Source organism: Gossypium hirsutum, chromosome A06 (assembly GCF_007990345.1).
Source record: "Gossypium hirsutum isolate 1008001.06 chromosome A06, Gossypium_hirsutum_v2.1, whole genome shotgun sequence".
Classification (NCBI taxonomy): Eukaryota; Viridiplantae; Streptophyta; class Magnoliopsida; order Malvales; family Malvaceae; genus Gossypium; species Gossypium hirsutum.
In genome coordinates this window covers 123,457,267-123,472,441 of record NC_053429.1, presented here as the reverse complement: position 1 = coordinate 123,472,441, position 15,175 = coordinate 123,457,267, and the positions used below count along the sequence as shown (strand labels likewise).

General features: G+C 29.7%; 1 long non-coding RNA gene across 1 annotated transcript; it reads left to right on the top strand.

Moving 5' to 3' along the window:
* The first annotated feature begins 12,850 nt into the window (after positions 1-12,850).
* Positions 12,851-14,317, top strand: LOC107955349 (uncharacterized). Its single transcript, XR_001699938.2, has 2 exons — positions 12,851-13,570; positions 14,049-14,317. It is a non-coding gene; the product is annotated as an uncharacterized lncRNA (long non-coding RNA).
* The last annotated feature ends 858 nt before the right edge of the window (positions 14,318-15,175 follow it).

Below are 15,175 nucleotides of genomic sequence, written 5' to 3'. Positions count from 1 at the left end.
AAATCAGATATCTCCCTGTACAGAGCTTCAATGACTATTCCGTTTGTCTCTAATAAAACTAGACTCAATAATGAATCTGTACATATAAATCATGACTTATAATTATCTTTGTAAAATTTATGGTGAATTTCCAAAGTTATAACAGGGGATCCAGAAATCGTTCTGGCCCTGTTTTACAAAAATTTAAACATCTCATAAAATATAACTCATATACCTATTTTGCTTCTTCCATATGAAAATAGACTCATTAGGCTTCGATTCCATAATTTATTCATTATTTAATTCCATTTCTGCTATTTTTAGTGATTTTTCAGACTCACTTCACTACTGCTGTCTGAAAAATATTTCGTGGTAAATTTTACCTATTTCATGTTTTCCATGGATTAGCTAGCAATTTGACATACATAGCATCAAATATGATCATGATTAGCCATTCCAATGGCTAATCATTACCAAACAATTCCATATCACTCAATAATCATATCATAAGACCATATATACAAAATGATTATAACGACATACTCAAAATATACAAGCCATTTTCGCATGGCTATACGAATATACATTACCAAAAGATACTTAATTAACAACAAAGGTCAGTCCTACACATGCCATTATCAAAGTTCGACTGAAAGAGTACCAAAAAGGGGCTTAGATAGTGTGGATGACTTCGACTTTGACACTTCCAAGACCGTAGCTGACGAACAAAATCTAAAAAATAGAGAATTAAGGTAACGGAGTAAGCATTACTATGCTTAGTAAGTTTTAAGCAATGCATACCATTAATTTACTTATAGATCGATTATTGAAATTAAAAATAAGATCATAAGAATTCGAAAAGCATCTCATGTAACCTTTCACCATAATCGAATACACATATGAGATTTTTATATATACTTCTCATTTGACATTCATGATTCAATTTCGATCAATCTAACATATAAAGGTATATAATACATACCTGAACAACTTAATGCATTGAACAATTTCAATGGTGGTTTCCTCCGAACATTCGAAATCACAACCTTACTCAAATCACTGGCATTAAGCTTGCTAGGTTTTTTTTTAAAACCCGTTTCCAATTTCTAGCACAAAGCCTGCGGGATTTAACCCGGATATCTATTACCAGCACTAGGCCTGCGGACTATAAGTCCGGATATAATACCAGCATTAAGCCTACGGGATTTAACCCGGATATAATACCACATAAATTTTGCCTATTTAATTATATACTCACACATCCCATTCAACTTACTACATTAGCAGTCATTTACTACATTCAGATACAAGCTCCATATGAATATGACCATGTTCATTTCGGTTCAAAAAATCCCACACAGATAATAATATATACATATATATATAACCATATCACCATTTAATCTTAACTTATAGTGATCACTCATCTATATGGCATACATATAAATCATTTATCACATAATTTACTACAAGTGGGACCAAAGATTACGATTCAACTAATGTATTCATACTAAGACATTATCATTTATATATTTTAAAGGTGACCACTTAAAACTTACCTCGGATGCTTGAACCGTTGCGGATTATCTACTCGACTGCTTTCTCCTTTCCCTTTTCTGATTTAAACCCCTTTTGCTCTTGAGCTTAATTAAAACAAATAGATTTATTTAAATTATTTACTCGGCTTTACTTCTTAGTTTAGTAGTCACAATAAACAATCATATAACTTCGAAACATAATATGTTTTATAGAATAGGCTACGATTGTTGTTATTATTTTATGCCTATTACACCGACATCTATTTTGCATACACAAACCAAAATTTACATAACTTACCATGCTTTATATACACAAGTTTAACTATATGTATCCAAACGCCTCTACGACTCAAGGTACATACACAAGGCATTCGTATATCTATGCCTATGTGTGACTATCACAATTGAATGATTACTAGTCTTATGCACAACCTCGGATTCACATAAATAAATATTTAACATGTCATTACTTTATAAACCCCATTCGGCCCTAATCAAACAAATTTAACTTCTATAAAAAGATTTTCATTCCATGATCAATGTAACCATTTCATATTGGTTTTATCTATGCCACACAATGACCGATTCACTCCATTACTTAAATAACCGATTCTATCTTGCTCCTATAGGATTACAACTTACTTACTATAATTTCTAATCTTATACCTATTATTATAGGAAATACCGAATGCTTCAACATAGCTAACTAAAATTTCCTAACAACATCTTATTAGCCATTTATTAGCCTTCAAAAAGCATCTAATACAAGACAATTAATAACTATACAATATACTAAATTTGCTAGCACCCATATTACTTAACCGAATGTTATAACCTCAATTACACTTTTTTTTAAAACATTCGGCACCTCCCTCTAAACATACACTAATCTCAACCTTCAAGTTAACAACAATTTATCACTCTTCATATCCTAATATACCATCCCTTTTTAATGACATAAAGAAAGAAAGAAAAATATAACCTCCAAACAACCAAAAATTTAACTCATGGAATGAATAGAATTTGAACAAATCATCAAAATTATACATAAATTTTCAAGAATTTCAAAGTACTTACCTCTTTCTAAATATTCTCCAAGCCTAAATCAAACAAAGAAATTTTTTTCTTCTTTCTAATCTCAAGTTACGACAATGGTGGAGTGAGGATAAACCAACTTTGGTTTCTCCTCCCACTCACCCAATATTTTATTAATCTTTATTCATTATTTCATTTTTGTAATATTAATTATTAGCAAAAATAATTATTTTATACATAAATCCATAACATGGCCTGCCACTAACAAAAATTTTGACTAATTGACATGCAAGTACATTTTTTTAACCTCATGCACAATTAGATCCTTTTATAATTACCTATCCTATTTCACAAAAGTCTCACCTAAGTCCCTTCTTCAAAATTTCACATACTGATGACAAAATTAATGCATGAAACTTTCACACATTCATATTCACATAAAATAAACATAGAATATGACGGTTAATTATTTTTATGACTCGGTTTTGTGGTCCCGAAACCACTTCCCAACTAGGGTTAAATTAGGGCTGTTACAGGTATGTTGCCTTGATTATTGAAATAAATAAAAACATGAACAAACATTTTTAAAAACAGTGAACAGCGAGATGATATAAAATGGGCTGGAAACGAAAAATAAGAGTTAGAAATACATCAAGGCGCATAATAAATACGAAAATAATATTAAAAATAATGACTATGCATGCGATATATTAAACGTAATAATAGTATCAAACACGAAATGAAAACAATGAATATATATACATAATAATGACATTAAGAGCATGTACGTAAAATATATATATAAATAATAGTATTAGAAATATATACATGACATGTATAAAAATATAGTATTAAAAAGATACATATACGTAATATATATAATAAAAATATGTATATATATTATAGTACTAAAATATTTACATAGTATACGCGTATTAGAAATCATAATAATGTTAAAAAACAATTATTAATATTACATAAATATATGCGCATATACATATATATATTTAAAAAATTACGTAATAATAATTTTGTACACACTATACATACATATAATATAATTATTAAGAAAATACATACAATATATAATATTAAGAATGAAAATACACCATTAAAATATATATATACGTACATTCGATAAAGATGTATACACAAAACACATACTAATGTTAATAATGATGATAGGAGTAGTGAAGATATATACATGATATGGTATAAAAATATATATACATGGAATAGTAAAGAAATATACAATAAAATAACATTAAAAATGTATATAATATATATAAACATATACAATATATATATTAGAGATAATAATATGAAGAAGAAAACTATTAGTACAATACATAAATACGTACATGTAGACATATGTATAAATATTAAGTGAAAATAGATATTAGTACTACTAATAATAGATACAATAATAATAATAGTAAATATATACATACAATAGTAGAAATCGAGACATAAAAAAAACTAAATATAATAATAATAAATGGCAAAACACAATATTAATAATAGGAATAACGATAAATAATAATAGCAAGAATAATAATAGTAATGACAATAGAAAATAATAATAATAATAATAAAGTAATGAAAATAAACAAAAAGGACTAAAATCAAATTAAAAACAAAGTTTGGGGGAAAATCTGAAATAAAAAAGAAAAGAAAATGACCTATTTCAACGCGCACGAATAATGGGGGGACTAAAAACGAAATAAACCCCTTTAATCAAAACGCACAGCAGCATTGGGGACCGAATTGGAAAGCGCAACAAATTGTAGGGCTAAATTAAAAACATAAAAAAATTAACTACAAAATAATAAAAAAGCAGAGAGGTTAAACGCGCAAATAACCCCTCCATTACAAAACACGCGGATCCTGAGTGGGTAGGGTTGGGTCGACCCGATCCATGATGAAACGACGCCGTTTCAGTGCTTAAACGCAGGGCCCAAAGCGACGCCGTTCCAGACCCCTATAAAAGTTAAAAAATTTTGAAAAATTTTCATTTCTGCATGTTGAGAAAAAAAAGGGGGGGTTTATTTTCTCTGGACTAAGTCCAGAATCCGACCCGGAAGGCCACCGTCGCCGTCGCATCTCCGTCGCCGCCGGCCACTGTACACAGTGGCCGAACTTTCAAAAATGGTACTTTTTTAGTTCTTTTTTTTTATTTTTTTATACGTTCTTTATTTTTATATATAAACGCGTATAAATATAAAATCTTTATGTATATATGAATGTACGGATGCGCGTATGAAAAAGAAAAATGTTGGCTACCTTAGACTGAATCTGCTTATTGCTTACTGTTTTTCTTCCTTCGATTTGAACTGATTTCTTTTTTTAAAATCTGTTGTTTGTATGGATGTAGAATGGCCTGCTTTTCTCTTTTGATTTTTGTATTTTTAAGAACATTTTTCTCCTCTTTTTACAACATTTCATTCAGGTTTTATAACCCTTTTACATGTACTTGTTTATTGCTTGTTGTTTGCGTGTTCTTGCAGGAGTAGTTGGAGTAGTGCGGTGGCAGAGGGCAGGTGACCGGTGCTGGTGACGGTTGGTGGCCTTGGCAGAGGCAAGTGGGGAAGGTGGTTGCGACGCCGTTTTAGGGGCTAGGGTTAGGGTTTAGGTATTTTTTTTTGGTTTCTGATTTGTGTAATAGGTCTTGGGTGTTGGGCAAGGTATTTGGTTAGTATTGGGTTGAGGGTGGGTTAGATGATTTAAGGGGTTTGGGTTAGACATTTGGGTTTTAGGGTTTAATGGGTTTTAGGGGGGTTAGTGTAATTGGGTGTTGGGCTTTGTAACTTTAATGGGTTTGGGTAATTTGTCTTGGGTTCAAGCCCGGGCAAATATTGGGCTATACAACACCAAATAGGGCTACAATAACCCATCCATCACACCAAAATATGGCCATATGCCACTTAGATAATATGCAACGATGTTGCTAGAAATATATTGCAAGAATACTACCGGAATTATATAGTGCAATTATACTGCCAGAATCAGACTTCCTCCTCACAAAACCATATCCCACCTCAATGCATATGCAAAATCATACTATGTGATCATGCATAGTCATCCTAACATGCCACACCTACTCAAAACAAATTAGATATGTGTTATTCATACATAAGAGATAATAGAACAAAACATAATAAATAGCTTACTCAGCGTTTTTCTGATCAGAACATACTTATAATATTTTATGTACGCACAAATTTACAAATTGCATGGCCTAGCATGCATTCAAAATATTTACGATTCAAAGTCTAGAATTTTACACTCAACTCGAGTATTACCCAACTGACCACTCAAAATAGGCTCACACAACCTGCCAAACCAAATCATGTGGCCCACACACCTTACCTGACCAGACAGTGTGGCTTACACGCCCATGTGGCTCACACGACGAGCACATGACTCCACACATTGCCATGTGGCGTCGTCTACCTTCTTTCGATTTTTCTTAAAATTTCCAAATTTTCGTGTTCTTTTTTTTAGAATTTACGGGTTAGAACACACTTGATTGCTAATGATTACGACACTACAGTAGCACTTCCAAGTTCCTACACACACGACAACCACAGCCAACCCACTTAGTACGAAAAATCCAAAACCAAGACTTGAATTTGGTACATACTTGTTTAACAAAACTAGTCCCTAAATTTAGGTACTTTCTCACTTAGCTAAGATAAAACAGCAGTTTAACAGCACTTAATTCGTCGAAAGGTTACCCATTCCACAAATGTCACCTAACAGAATTATAAAATTAATCAGAACCGACACCAACCAATCAACCAAATAATTCACTTACCTCAGAGAAATAAAACCACATCCTTAAAAGATCAACAACCAACACTTACCCAAAGGAGGATAAAAGATTGACAACACGAAAATATGGAAAACCGTAAAAGAAAGAAAGAAAACAGAAGGAGAGGCAGCAAGAGAGGAAGGAAGAATAGAAAAATAGTATAAGGAAAATTTCTTAGTAGCCAATGTGGAGAGAGTGGGGGAGTTGGACAGCAGAATGGGAAGGAATTTTAAGGATAATTTATCTTTTTCTTTTAAATAAAATAAAACTAATTAGACTAATAAAATTCTAAGGCTAAACCAACAGGCTCATTCTTGTCAACATGTTAACAAAAACAAAAGACAACCTACATGTGACCAGCTAAGTGAAGGAAGAAAAATAATAAAAATTCAAGGAAAGGGAATCGAACTCAAAATCTTAAACATACAACCAAAATATTTAACCACTAAACCAAATTTAATTACATGACACAATTATAATCCAAGAAATTATAAAATTTGAAGCATTACATTAAAGGTGCATCAAATATTATTATTTATATAGCTAGTGAATCAGATGATGCCTCGTAATTAAAAATGATGTCAAGTGAATTAAGTTTTGGAAAAAAAATATGATGTGTCATTATTTGGTTCAATGGTAGTATATAAAATTATATATTGTCAAATATAAATCCTTCATGCGTGTTTGTGAATGCTTAGTGTCTAATCTTATATTTGTTGCATGTAGAATTGTCCATGGGCTGAGTTGCATCATGGTTTGGTTCTAAAATAATTTTCAAACTCAAGCCCATTTTTGGGTCATCCTAACTCGGCCAATCAACCTATTTTAATGTTTAAAAATTAATAAAATATTAAAACAAGTCTTTTTATATTAATATTTATAAGTAAATTTAAATTTAAAAATATTATTATTTAAATTGAATTTGTGTTGAATTAATCCGAGACATAAAAATCCTTTCCAAGTTCAGTCCAAATCAAACCTAACGGGACATCCAAAACAATCAAAAAGTCTAGTTACAAAGTGTTTATTTTTTTTAATTTATCAAATAATATATTTTTACTTCATTTAATTTATTGTTCAAAATTTTTCAACATAATTAATTATTTTAATTATTTTAATAATTAAAATCTTGAAACAATAAAAAAACTTCGCACTATAATTAATGTTTTAATGAAAGTAGTAATGAAATTCAAACTTTTCTTAACTACTAATTGAATGAAAATAACTATTTATTGAATGTTAATGTTTGTATTTTATAATAGTAACTCTTTGTTTTATATTATTTAAATAATAGTAAAAGTGTAACTCAAAATTATATAATTTAAATTATAATAAAATATAATTTAACATATATTTCTCTAGCAATTATAATTTAATATTAAAATGAAAATATTGCATCAATTTCAATATAGAAATATGTTATATATTATGGATATATTCCTTTTACACATTTGTATGAAGAAAGGGATTCGTTCAGATCATCGATAAGGTTTGTAAGACCACAACTGATCCTGAAAGGAGTGGATGGAAAAAAGAGCATGTCGTAGCAATGAAGAATTCTAAGAATCCTTTTTTTCCGGATCATTCCAAAAAAAAAAACTGCTTTTGAATTTTTGGTGTGGAACAAAAAAAAATGAATTGAATTCAAAGTTGGGTCGAGTGAATAAATGGATAGAGCTCTATGGCCCCAATTGTAGGGAAACAAGAAGTAACGAGTTTCTGTTCTCAATTTGAATGATTACTTGATCTAATTAAATGTTAAAAAGAAATCAGTGCCTAATGTGGTAAAGGTTTTTCTCATAAGTAAATTATCGATTTTTTTATGAGTCCTAATTATAATTATTGAGCATTCCCTTTGTGGGTTAGCCATGAATGTGTAGAAGAAGCAGTATATTGATAAAGAAAATATTTTTTTTTCTAAAAAAATTTCTATTAATTGATATACTATATGTAAGTTGCAGATTCAATCTTTTACTTTGATTTGATCATTTTTAATATTTATACTTCCTCGAATTTTAAAATTTTTATCCTAACCCAAGCCGTAGATATTAAATATGTTAAGCTAAGTTTTTCTATTTCCTAGAATTTGCTATTATTTATTAAGCTAAATTTCATGGTAGGGCAAAAAAATAAAAATAAAGTTTTATCTCATTATCCACAGTTGAAGTATTGTAGTTGAGAATTGTTGTGCACAATTATTCTGGATGAAGCAGAAGTGAATTGATTATGTTGTTGAAACAACGACAACACAGGTACATTACCCATATCCACAAACATCCAACGCTTCCCTCTCGTACAAACCACGTAGACATTAAATACCACTCCATCGAGAATTTGTTTATTATTTATGCCTTCGAATGCATGATCCAGAAATCAACTTACTGATTTTATTCACTCTACCTACCAACATATTGATTTATTTGAAATGGAGAATAGGTTTATCTTTGTTTGATGTGCTTTGCAATGGACAGAGTAGGCCAAACATTCACAGTCAATCTTTAAAGACTTTTGGGTCCCAACTTGGAAACCAAACAACCAATAAGGGACAATGTGAGGGCGAAATACCCGAATTTTAAATTATTTCGTTAATCACTTTAATATTAGATTTTTTTATTTGATCAATTTTAAAAAATTTAATGAAAAATTTAACCATTAATGTTTATATATTTTGTCAAAATGGTTATGATTATATTTTTTAGCCTTTTTTTTGCTATTAACCTTTTCAATCTGCTTTGTCTAATAGATCTAATGAAAGTACTGTTAACAAAGTTAACAGAGATGATGTGGAATTTCATATATAAAATATTTTTAGTGAGATATAATTTATTACTTAGATAACCCATTAAGATAAATACATGTGGAAAATAATACATTAAATTAAAAAAAACTCTTAATTTAAAGAAAATAAATATAATTATCTAAAAAAAATTGAAAAATAATATTTTGAATCACTTTCAACCTTGAGCCCTAGGCAGCCGCACCTCCAAACAACCCCCAAGGCCAAGCCTGCCAGATACCCAAAGCTAGAGGTTTAGACAAAATTGAAAAAAATACAAGGGGAAAATATTTGAACTTAAAACCTTTCTCACACAAGCATAATCTCTTAACCACTTAACTAAATCAATTCACTTTACAAAATTTCCATAACCTTAAACTCAAAAGCCGAACGTAACCACTCTTAGTTTCACTAACCTAATTTTTTCTAACCTGGTTTTTAGAATGTGATAGATTCGACTTGTGTGGCATGGTTCATACCGTGAGGAGTCTCGCACTCTTGGTCGCAACCCTAGTCCAATTTTATGCTTAATGAGAATTTGTGAGGGCAAGAGGTCGAACAAGTGACAGGATTCGGGTTACACAAATTCTAACAACTATGATAAACAAATTAATCTATTTTTTTCATTCTAATAACATAAATATTTCATGTGTTATTATTAATTAGTTTTAAATAATACGTTTAATTATTTATTATAAGTTATTTTTAAACAGATATTTATATTCTAAATTTGTAATTTTTACAAACTAATAAAATTTTTAATATATATTATAATTAATCCGTCGGGTCAACTGCTACCCTACCTATAAACAGCTCTGTTTACATACAACTAATTTTGGAGGGACAATTAAATGCAATTAATTCACCATTCACGCACATCATCTGCACCACAACAAAGTTAATTAATACCTTCGTCTAAACCCCGATGGCCGACACCATCGTCGAGTCAGAAGTATTGATTATAACACTGTTGGAATCATAATTTTGTGTCTTCAAATTTAACTAATACAGCCTTGCAGTACTTCTGTTTTTTTTTTTTTTGGTATGAATCACAAAATTCATTTTCTTTCTAAAATTATAAAAAAAATTATAACTTTTGAAAACGACTTCTTTTGAAAAATATAAATATATTTATAAAAAATTGTATAAATAATGAATGAGAATTTGATTGAACGATAAAATATAAATGACGAAAATGATAGAGATTTAAGTTTAAATTTTATTATATATATTTCTTTTATTTTTGTATAAAAAATATAAAATGTAGATTTGAAAACACCCCCCACAAGAGTGGAAATGAAGCAACATTTACCCTTCCTTTGATTTCAAACGTACTGGTGCTTCCTTTTGAGTAACAATGTTTAGTGTTACTGTGAATCGTACTGTCTGTGTCAATCGTTTGAACTTTTTCTTTCCTATTATATCCTTGCTTTTTATTTATGTAATTTTATTTCTTCTTTTGTTTATTTTTTAATCTAAACTTTTGGAAATAATTTGAAATAATGTTTAGAATTACCTATAATCTCTCTCTAATCTTTAAATAAGAGGATAATATGCTTCAGTACACTCGAGTCCATATTCTTTTACACTAACAATAATATCGATATTAATCAATTTAAGACTCAATTAACTTTAGGCAAAAATTCTAACTTTATCTAAATAATGCACATGAATTTTTATTTAACCAACATTTACATTAACTGAAGATATTTAATCAGTATTTATAAAATATTAGTTGATTTTATTAGTATGTAAAGCATTCATGAGCGGCTAGGTTTATGTTAGATTTATATTTAGTACTAATATGTTTGTTTAAGCTTGGTGTTGAAACCATTTTTAAATCGAGTTTTAAAAAATGGGAATCGATTTTAAAAAAAATGAAACCGGGAGTCGCCACCAAACCTTGTAGTTGTGATTGGATCACCTTTAAAACATTTTGTTTTAAAATCATTAGTTTTGGTCCAAGAAATAAAAGAATGGGTTCGGGAGTCGGTTACGTACGAGGAAGGATTAGCACCTTTGTAACACCCAAAAATTGGTACCTAATTGATTATCAAATATCTTTAATGTCGGAATTTTTTTAAAAAAAAAATTAAGATGTAATCCTCTTTAAAATATTTTAACTTCGAAAATTTGGGTTCACTCGTATCAAAACATTGACACTAAGTTAACATTTTGGAAATCCCTATCTCGAAACGACAAATCCTCACATCCAATAAGTTAGGACACAACGCTTTGAAATTCCAAGAGGACACAACGCTTTGAAATTCCAAGACAGTTGCTCGTATTTTGAAAATCTTAAAAACTTAGAAGGGTACTTGACTATTCGAACTCAACGAGAAAAGTTGCAACCCAATAAGTTAGGGCACTACTTTATCGAAATTTCCAAACACTAAGCATTGCCTTTATATTTTTTGAAATCCTTGAAGTCTCATTTTTAAAACTGATGCATGAAAGAGCGCATTAACATGATAAAACATAACATACAAGATAGTGTCGTAACCATTTTTCGAAAACGAGATCGACTTTGGTTTTGAAAGTGAAAATTAAAACAGGAACGGATTTGAAATACGATCTTTTCTATTAATATTAATTTTAAAAAGTTCGAATTAAATCAAAGTGGTTGCTAAAGATTTTCTCGTCTCGAGATATCGAAGTGTCACATCCCGTAAGTTAGGACACGATACCATGAACTCCCGAGCGTAAGTTGTCTTTAATCCTAATTGGAAATCCATATGCTTTAAAACTCGAAAAGGATATTTGCTATTTAGAAACAATGAGAAAATCGAAACCTCATAAGTTAGGGAACAATTCCTTGATGTTCCAAAATGCAAAACATTGCCTTATTTGGGAAATTTCGTTTTTGAATAGTAACAAGTATGATATTTAAACGACATGTTTTATTTATTTAAATTAAAATAAAGCAATTTGTTGGATAAATGTATTGGGGTTTAATTTGTAAAGCGATGATATGAAATACAATATAATAATAAATATAGGCGATAATACATAACTAACATCACGTAAATATACAACAATAAGGTAAAGATGCAAGTGAACAATTTATGATACATGCAATGACGATAATGGCTCACATACATCATTCACATACTAACATTAACAATTAAGGAACAAAATATATTTAGCAATCTAAAAAAAAAAAGTCTAAAGCAAGTAAAATTGAATAAAATAAAATAAACAAGACGATTTAAAAGCTAATAGGCAAGTTGAAACAAAATAAAGTAAAATACGAATTTTTTTTTTAAAAAAGAAAAAAAATCAATAACGTATAAAGCAATTTAAGAAAAGATAATATGTATAATTTTGGAACGAATAATGTGCATATAGCATGAGTAATAAAAATCTATAATGAATAATAAATAGAATGTTTTTTTAAAAATAAATAAATAGAATTTGGAAAGGTATATGAAAACAATTTAAACTAATGGAATAAATTTTAAATAAATAATACAAAAGACGATTCTAAGATATAAAATGGTAGTTTTTAAAGTAAAATATGATATATAATGTGTTACGAATAATGTTTTCAAGATAAGATAAAATAATATAAATTTTTTTACCAAAATAGCATGCAAATTAACGAAATATAAAATAAGCAAACAAATTACAAAAGAGAACATAACATAGATAATATTTATATAAAACTTGGAATAAACAATTCTAATGAAGAGTGAAAATGAAATAAACTACATGTGTATATGTTATAAGAATTGATGGGTAAAAGAAAACTTAGAATAAACGCCTATAAAACAATTTTTGTTTAAAAAAAAGAAGGCAGATATACAAATGACACATAAATTTTAAAACAAAATACATTATAACCTCTAGGTAAATAGCAAATGAAGCACGTAATAATACGTGGTAAAACGAATCGAAATAGAAAAGCAATACCAAATAAAAGAGTAAAAGAAACAGTATACATTATAAGTGACAGAAAGCTACCAAAGTCTAAATCGAAACGCGCTCGAAATTGTGAGGACTAAATGAGACAATATCCCAAATCCAATGCGATGCGTTTTGACTTCATAGGCCAAGGATTAAAGCGAAAATGAAATGAAGTAAATGGGCGAAATTTAAAAGAAAATGCAAAAGGGATTAAATCAGATAGCCCAGGAAAAGAGGAGGTACCATGACTGAAAATATCCCATTTTAGCCTTTTAAAAATGCTGCCGTTTCTGTGACCCCTTTAAGCCATTCTTTTTCTCTTTTTTATTTCAGCTTCTATTGTTTCAAGAAGGAAACAGAGGGTCCCTTCCTCTCCCTCCCTCCCTCCATGGCCACCGCAAAGCAAAAAAGAGGAACTTCCGGTTCCTTGCTCCCACCACGGCCAATGGTCGAAACCCCGGGGTTCGACGGCCTCCAGATCGGCGAGAGGACACCGAAACGTACCCGTACCGTGAATCGGAAGTAAGTCTTTTTCTTTCTTTTATTAATATTTCGTGAAATAAAAAAATAAAAGAACGAAATAGCAGACGAGAATCAAAACTGAAAACCAAAAAATCTCATTTTTGAAAGTTTGTTCTTTTTTATTAATCTCCCCATTCAAAGTGTTCTTCTCCCCTCCTCTTTCCTTTGTCTATTTTCGTATAAAAATAAAAATAAAAAAACAAATGATACAAAAAAATAAAATGAAATCAGAACATAGAACAAGACTAGCAATAAAATCAACCTTCCTGTTTTTGCTATTGTGATTTTGTTTGCTAAAGTTCGTGTTCCCCCTTTTCAGTACAATCTCCTCTACTCCAAAGATGAGATTTTGGCTTCTTTTTTTAAAGCCGATCTCCAAAACATTTCTTTCATTTTTATTTTGTTTTTGCTCTTTTGTTTATTTTTTCCCCCATCATTCGCGTGCTTCCTTTTGTCTTTGTATTTGCTTTCATTGCAGGTGCTATGCGACGCGTGGAAGAGGCGACGTTCAGGGGTGTGGTGACCGAGGTGGCATGCGTGGGGTGAGCGGCGGCTGAAGAAAGAGGCTAGGGTTGCTGAAACAATTTGGGTAGTTGGGCTAGGGTTAGTTTTAGGCCTATTGGGTTTATTTTGGGCTAAAATCTGGGTATTGGGTTTTAATTAGGTTTTGTTTTAATTTTGGGCCATGTATTGGACTATTTTTTGTTTATTTGGTTTGGGTTCTTTTTAGGCCAAAATTGGCTATTACACTTGGTTCAATTCGAAATATTAGATTATTTTATTTAAAATTGAACTGAGCCCAGATAATCATATACCAAAAGAAAAGCACTTATATCTAGCAAAATGAAGTGAATACCCAAAATTATGGTCATTTTATTTTTATTTTTCCATTCATAACCGAAAAACAAAAAAAAATTATTCAAGAGTTTTAAGTCTCAAAGTGCATGATAAATACCGTTAAAGCTCAATACAGTAGAGGAAATTAAGTGAAATATTTCAGATACAGAAAATATGAAAATTTGCCTATAACTTCTCCACCAAGACCTACCAAAGCCTAGAGTAGTAAGGTGGGGAAGTAAAATTAATCATTGTTCGTACATGAATTTTTCTAGGATAATATGAATCATTTCAAATAGGTTTATTGTTCCGACCCAAAATACAATTAACCCAACAAACAAATAGCATAATTTTTAAATAAATCTAATATTTGTATAACAAAAATATAAATTAATATTATAAATATCTAATCCCTTAGCATCTCTTCCCTGCTACCACATAGATATTAGACAATTTTTCTCCTTTGATTATCCCTTTGGTTTTGTATTTCGTCTTCATCCTCTCGTGAATCTCGTTTCCCTTTGTTTTGTTGCCTTAGTCAGCAAACCTTTTTTTTTTCAGAGTAATTTTTGAAGTTCGAAAAGGGTGAATTTTTCAAGCCATAATTAAATTAAATATTTTTTATAGGAGTTAAAATAAAATATTATTATTTTAATAGTTTATATCTTTTTAATTTTTAAAAGATTAAATTAAAATTTTATTATTTTATAAGGGTTAAAGTAAAATTTTACCATGTACTAACTTAAAAATTCATAAATTTTAAAAGAA